The following is a 6,778-nucleotide window of genomic DNA, read 5'->3' as shown; positions in this document are numbered from 1 at the left end:
ACCCTACCCTGCAGGTCTCAGAGCAGAGTTTAGGCTGTCTGATTGGCAGCATGTGGTTTTACCTGCTGAGCCATCTCACTGGTCCCCTGGCCTTTCAAAGTCATCTCTATGGACCTAACCACACCATAGACTCCAGTCTGGAGAAGTTTACCACCTACTCTGGGTTTCTAATCCAGGCTGAAGATTTGCCCAGAATATACTGTTAAGCCTATACAATATACAATATACAATATACAAACCCATGGCATTGTGGTGTGCTGCTGTCCTCTGCTGGCCCTGTAGTACTTAAGACAGCATTTTAAAAATAACTTAATGGCAAAATTAGTAAGAGAAAAATTCAATGAGATTATAGATCTATAGATAGATAGGCATAAATACATATATACATATACATACATATAATATATAAAGTTAATACTCCTGGTTGTGGCCATGGGATCACCAACTGCATGCCAGAGCAACGGGAGAGACTTTGACAACCCAGGTCAGCACAGTGCCTCAGTCGCCACTTGCCTTTCTATATGCATGTATCAGGACTGGGGCTAGAAGCCTTCCACCTGAGTCTCGGGTCCTGTCCACTAAGCTCTCATTCTGAACGTTGCCCCCAAGTTTCTGTCACTGCTCATTAGACTAAGAGCTATGTAACCAGTGAAGGGGCCTCATTTAGGATTCAATCTACAACTGGAAAAATTTCATGGGAAAGAAATGGCAAGCAAAGGGGTGGCTGTGAAGGCAGAAATTTTTGGCTAATGCTGTATAATTTACACACGTAACTGGATCAGCAAAGGATTTTCAGAAAAATGATGTCAATGCTCATTAAAATTCAAGAACTATAAACTGGAACTCCAAGAGAAGCTCAGTCAGATGGTGCATTAGTCAGGATTCTTTAGCGGAAAAGAACTGATACAATGAATCTATATGTGTAAAAAGGGTCTGTGAAGAAAAATGAGAAGGGCTGGATTCAGTGTGGCTCAGATGCAAAGCATTGGCCTAGCATGTTCAAAAGCACTAGGTTCCACAGTAGTGGAAAGCTTTGCCATTCTAAGCTGAGTTTTTCCTGGTTGCATTAAGCAGCAGTGATGTGACTATTCTTCCTTTCACCCTTGGGGGCTGTGATTCCTCTTATTTATTCAAGAACAAACGGAGGTTCATGAGGGCGGGACTTCTCTTTTATTTTGAGACAGGGTCTCTCTACATGCTCCTGGCTGTCGTGGAGCTCGCTGTGCAGAACAGAGTGGCCTTGAACTCATAGAGCTCCTCCTGCTTCCGCCCTCCAAGTGCTGGGGTTAGTGCGCTACCATGCCTGAGCAGTGTTGTTCAGAGAACTTTAGTTAGCCTGGAGAACCACTGTTTGCTGACGCCATGAAATGTCCCAAGGGACCCTCCTGTGCTCATCTGTTTCTTAGTAGGCCTCCTTTTTTCTTCTCTTTCCTTTGAGATGGGGTGTGATAGCCCCAGCAGGCCTAGCACATGCTATGTAGCCTAGGCTAGCTTTGCACTTGTGATCCTCTGACTCCTATCTTCTGAGTTCTGAGATCATATCCATGTGCCAGCATTTGGATAGCTGGTTCTGGTACTTTTGGTGACAATGACAAAGTGTCCTTACTTTGTATATCACTTGGTCCCACTACAAGAACCTTTCATCTCAGATGTTAAGTACGTTTCTGAGAAGCCTTCCTACCTGCTGGGGGTAGGAAGGGCTTTGGTTTGTGAGAACAAAACTTCTTGCCAGGAGATGCCATCTTTGAGAGGCAGGAATGGAAACCGCAGGCACACCTGCGTATGACAGATAAACCCCCTTGCTGTGAAAGTTGAGGGCTGTGTCTGCAACTACAGGTAGCTTGGAGCTCTAGAGCCAGACTACCAAGAAGCAAACCATTGAGATAAAATCTTCTGGGAAGTTTCTTTGGTGTTAATGCACAAAAGCTGTGTTCCAGAGGTGCCCAAGGTTACCTTGAGCTGGCAGCCAAACTTGGTGAAGCGCCCCTCTCCCAGGTGGTACTTGTTTTGAAGGCATAAGGAGGTCACAGAGAACAGCTGAGCCTTGGCACCTTGAGAAGCCAGTGTTGGTCCTCCTCCCTAGGGTCCAGCCCGTGGGCGAGGACAGGGGGTTCAGGCCAAGGGGGTGAGAGGCGCAGTCACCACACAGACACCAGTACAGTGAATGTAAACCAAGGCTGCATTCTTTATTCTGGGATGATTAAAGCTCCGAGCAGCTGCAGACTTTATTCCGGAAGAGACAGCAGGTGATATAGCTTCGGGCGACCAATCAGGTTCCTCTACGCAATCTCCGAGCCTGCCATTGGTTGTTCATCTCTGGCAGACTCTCCAATGTCAGTTGACGTATTTTCCACCCAACTACTCCTGTAATCACATCAGCGGAAGCTGCCCCAGGGCCTCGGCCATGAGCCCTAATGGCCCTTTGCTGGGAATGCCCGCAGGCCAGGAGAAGCCATCGTGAAGCTGTTGCCTCAGTAGCATTTTCTTAATTAGTGAGCATGGTGAGCATTGATATAGAAGGGCCCAGTGGACTGTGGGCGGGCCACCCAACAGGTTATCCTAGATTCTAAGAAGGAAGGCTGAGAAGCCGTGAGGAGCAAGCCTGTAACCAGTATATTTCCATGGCCTCTGCTTCGGTTCTTGCCTCCAGGTTCCTGCCCTGCTTGAGTTCCTGCCCTGCCTTCCTTCAGTGGAAGCGTTGGCCAAATAAACTCTTTCCTCCCCCAGTTGTTTTTGGTCATGATGTTTCATCACAGCAATGAAACATTTTGTTTATGTATTTATCTTCATCGTGTGTATAAGTGTGTGGGTCTGTGCACAGGAATGCAGTGCCCACGGAGGCCAACGATGGTGTTAGATCCCCTGAAGTTACGGGCAGTTGCGGACACCTGATGTGTGTGCTGGGAACTGAATTGGATCCTCTCCAAGAGCAGAACGAACTCTTAACGTCATCTCTCTAATCCTTAAACTCAGCGGGAACTGAGTTTAGCACATATCCAGGGAGAGAAACTGGGCTTCTTGCTTCAGCTTTCTTAGGAGTGCCCAATAATTTGCAGACAATTTTAAACTACAACATGTTCACAATATATTAAGAGAAGGAAGAGAACTTTGAAGATCCTGGTTGACAACTCCTTAGCTCATCTATACTCAAGGCCTAAACCTAGGCCTTGACCCCTCCCATCGACAATTCCCCAGAGGCTCCATACAGGACTTCAAACCCTGCAGAAAATGGTTATAGACCGAGCCCAGGTCACACCTGGGTATAAGTTCCAGCTTTGCCACACAATACACGGCCACATTTTGTGTCCTCGTTAGTAAGCAGACATTTCAACAATGCTCACCCAAGTGCTAAGCACAGCTCACTGCATGGTGAGCATTCACGTACCAGCTGGTTGCCCTGAGAAAGCCTAAGTGGTTCCACTCACTGTGAGAAGAGACCCTGGTGAGTGTGTCCCCGATGGCAAGGGGTCCTGACAATTACTGTAATCCCTGGTAATGCTAGGACTCCAGTTCTGGTAACTAAAACTCCAGGGCCCCGATGGAAGCCACTTCCACACACCCTGGCTTAGACTGCTCAGATTCAAGACAGCCTTGTTTGCCCAGCACCGCACAGGGTACTGTGGACACAGACAGAGTACGGCCCTGCTTTCCAAGAGACGCACTCTGCAGGGGCACAAGTACTGCCCAAGAGGGTCATGCAGGGAACAGGAGCAGAGCAGGGCACAGAGATGGAGTGATTCTCCTCAGCAAGGTCAGATTGTGGATGAGTGCTTGCCAGGTAAATCAAGAACAAGCCAGGCAGAACCAAGTGCACCAAAGCAAAAGCGGCACAGATTGGGAAAGCAGCTTCCAGGGGCCAGAGCAAAAGCATTAGTCACTGTCCAGGGTTAGGGCCCTTAATGCCAGGAGCATGTTAAGAACAGCACTTGGACTGGGAAGACCTTTAGAGGCTTTACTGACAGTGCGCACTCAGTCAAATGCGCTGGGATGTCATCATCTCAAGGAGCAACTTTTGCTTATGTTCAGGATACGCCATGAGACGTGAGTGCCTGGCTTTATATAACTATTTTCATCTATACCCATGAACAAGCTGGGGTTATTAGTGAGGGTGTAAGAACGATGTGTTTGTGTGCCACAGACGTCAGAGGACAATTTTATTGAGTTGGTTCTCTCCTTCCACATTACGTGTGTTCCAGGGACTGAATTTAGGTTACCAGGCCTGCATAGTAGATGCATTTACCTGCTGACTCATTCCACTGAGCAATGAACACGGTTTTTCTTTTGTTTTAAGAAAAAACTCGTTAGATTTTGGTAGTAAGACTCAAGTAGAAACTTTAAATTGGATTTTCTGTGAAATCACCTAGTCAGCCAAGGCTATAAGAAAATCACTGAGCCACTGGTAATAAACATGAACCCTGAGCCTTCAGGACTATCTTCTATGGTCCTTTTTGTTTGGCTTTGCAGCATCAAAACCCTGCCTTACCACTCATCATCATTGCCATCATCATTTCCTTTTCCTGTTTCTCTTCTTTTTTGAGACAGGGTCTTTCCCTTGGAACTTACTATGTAGACCAGGCTTGGCTCAAAGTCATTGAGATCCACTTGCCTTCCAAGTACTGGAATTAAAGGTGTGTGGCACTACGTCTGGCTTTGTAGTTGATGATTTTTTAGGTATACTTAACTAGAGTGTGCGTGCCCACCTGCAGGCCTGCACATCCCAAGATGCACGTGTTGGTTAGGGAACGACATGAAGGAGTCAGTTCTGTATGTAGGTCCCAGAATGGAACTTAGGTCATCTGGCTTGACAGCAGACAGCTTTCCCTATCTTTAATTTCTTGATTGCCTTATCTCATGAATAAATTATGATCACTGATCTCTTCCCAGAAAACTGTCGCTAATTTAAATTGACATTTAAACTAATGGTCTTCTGCTTTTGTGGTCCTCTCTGCTCATTTGTCTTTAATTGGTTTGATAGTTACTTTTCCTTTTTGCCTTATTTGTAATTTTGACATTGCAGTTTACTCCTGCTTGTTTATAACCTCTTTCCACATACTCTGTTACCCACACTTGTTGCCCCGGCCAGCCTGGAGCTCACCATGTAGCCCCCTTGAACCCGAGTCCCCTGCTTCACTCTCAGTACAGGGATTACAAGCATCAACCACTGAAGCTGGCTCCCCTATATATCTGTAACCTTACGTATTCTGACCTTTGACTGCATTCCTAGGACGTATTGTATATCCAAAAAGGAAGCTAACAAACCAATTTTCAAATGCTTAAAGTGGAAAGGGAGATAGGTAAAGGACTGCTTCAAATAATGAAAATACAAGTCAGGATGTGGGGAGTCTAATATAGCACAGGAATGCAATAAGGACAAACCTCAAATTCTCAACCAGGGAATGACTACTGTGGACTGTCCTGTGTCTAAATTCATTTTGAAGGCCAACACCCTAGTGTGAATGGATTTTAAAATGGGACCTTTAAGGGGATAAACGTTAAATGAGACCACGAAGGGAGAATTCAGTCTGTATACACAGAGAGAAGGTACTGTGAGGACAACCATCTGCACACACAGGAGGCAGACCTCAGGAGAAACCTATCTTGCCAGTATACTGACCTTGGCTTCACAGCCTCCACAACTGTGAGAAAATTAATTTCTGTTGTTTAAGACACATGGCCTGAGGTCTTCTGTTATAGCAACCACAAGAAACTTGGATGGTCAACATCATTTATTGACAACAGCTCTGGGAAATGGCCAACTGGCTGTTGTTCGCACTGAATAGCCACAAATGGAGAGCTGGATGTTGTGCCTGAGACTGGAGCCTTGGGAGTGAATCACACAACCTATGGAGAATGTATAAAAGCAAACTAAGGTCACAATGGACCCCTAGCAAACACATGCACCTGTCAAGAGTTGGGAAATTTAAAAGATCCACTTACAGCTGTGCATGGCAATACACACCCATGACCCTAGCACTTGGAAAAGAGGCTGAGGCAGGAGAATGGTGAGTTAGAGGCCAACCCAGGCTGCAGAAGCAAGACCCTGTTTCAATAACAGTGGGCAGGCCTGCTGTTGTTGCATCTGGCCAGTGGCTGGTTGGTGTTAGAAAATGGTAATATAATGCTGGAAGAGTCAGCCAATGGGTTAATGTGAGCTCACTGAGATGGAAGATGTGAAGGAAGTGGTAGTCAGCTTCCTGAGAACCTTTATAATGTCAGAGTGTTTCACAGTAAGACAGCACGGGGCCTGATCATGAGGCATCAGAACTCAGAGCACACAAGATGACTTACGAGGAGGACAAATTCTACCCTGAGCCACATCTGAAAGAGGTTTTTTGGGAAAGAAAGGAGAATGGGTGAAGGTCTAATTTCGTAGCAGAGATCTGTAGATGTGCTTGGTCTTGGTGTATTTCTATGAACTTGCTTCAACCTGAATCACAATTTAAGAATGATCTGCAGATGTCTCACTTTAAATAAATTTAATTTTTTTAAAAGCCACCTAATGGTCTTAGGTCATATAACAGAGATATTTCAAACACAACTATTCATTTATGCAGCAGACAGGCTCTCATGCCTACACAAAGAATCCCGAGACAAAAAAGGTACAATCACAGATGGCTCAAAGCCTGCTAGACTTGATGCTCAAACCCTTAGGTAGAATGGTGAGTCCTTCAGTGAGACCCAAACAACTGCGGCATGTCTTTAAACAAAACTCTGAAATCCCAGGCTGGCTGTCAGTTAAAAGACAGGTCCTCAGAGGAACAAGCGCGACAGGAGCAAA

General features: G+C 45.9%; 1 non-coding gene across 1 annotated transcript; it reads left to right on the top strand.

The window, feature by feature from the left end:
- Nucleotides 1-408: 408 nt before the first annotated feature.
- Nucleotides 409-525, top strand: LOC132648206 (small nucleolar RNA SNORA44). The gene has a single exon (XR_009586579.1). It is a non-coding gene; the product is annotated as a small nucleolar RNA SNORA44 (small nucleolar RNA).
- Nucleotides 526-6,778: the final 6,253 nt, after the last annotated feature.

This window comes from Meriones unguiculatus, chromosome 15 (genome assembly GCF_030254825.1).
Source record: "Meriones unguiculatus strain TT.TT164.6M chromosome 15, Bangor_MerUng_6.1, whole genome shotgun sequence".
Lineage (NCBI taxonomy): Eukaryota > Metazoa > Chordata > Mammalia > Rodentia > Muridae > Meriones > Meriones unguiculatus.
This window is presented reverse-complemented; position numbering and strand designations above follow the sequence as displayed.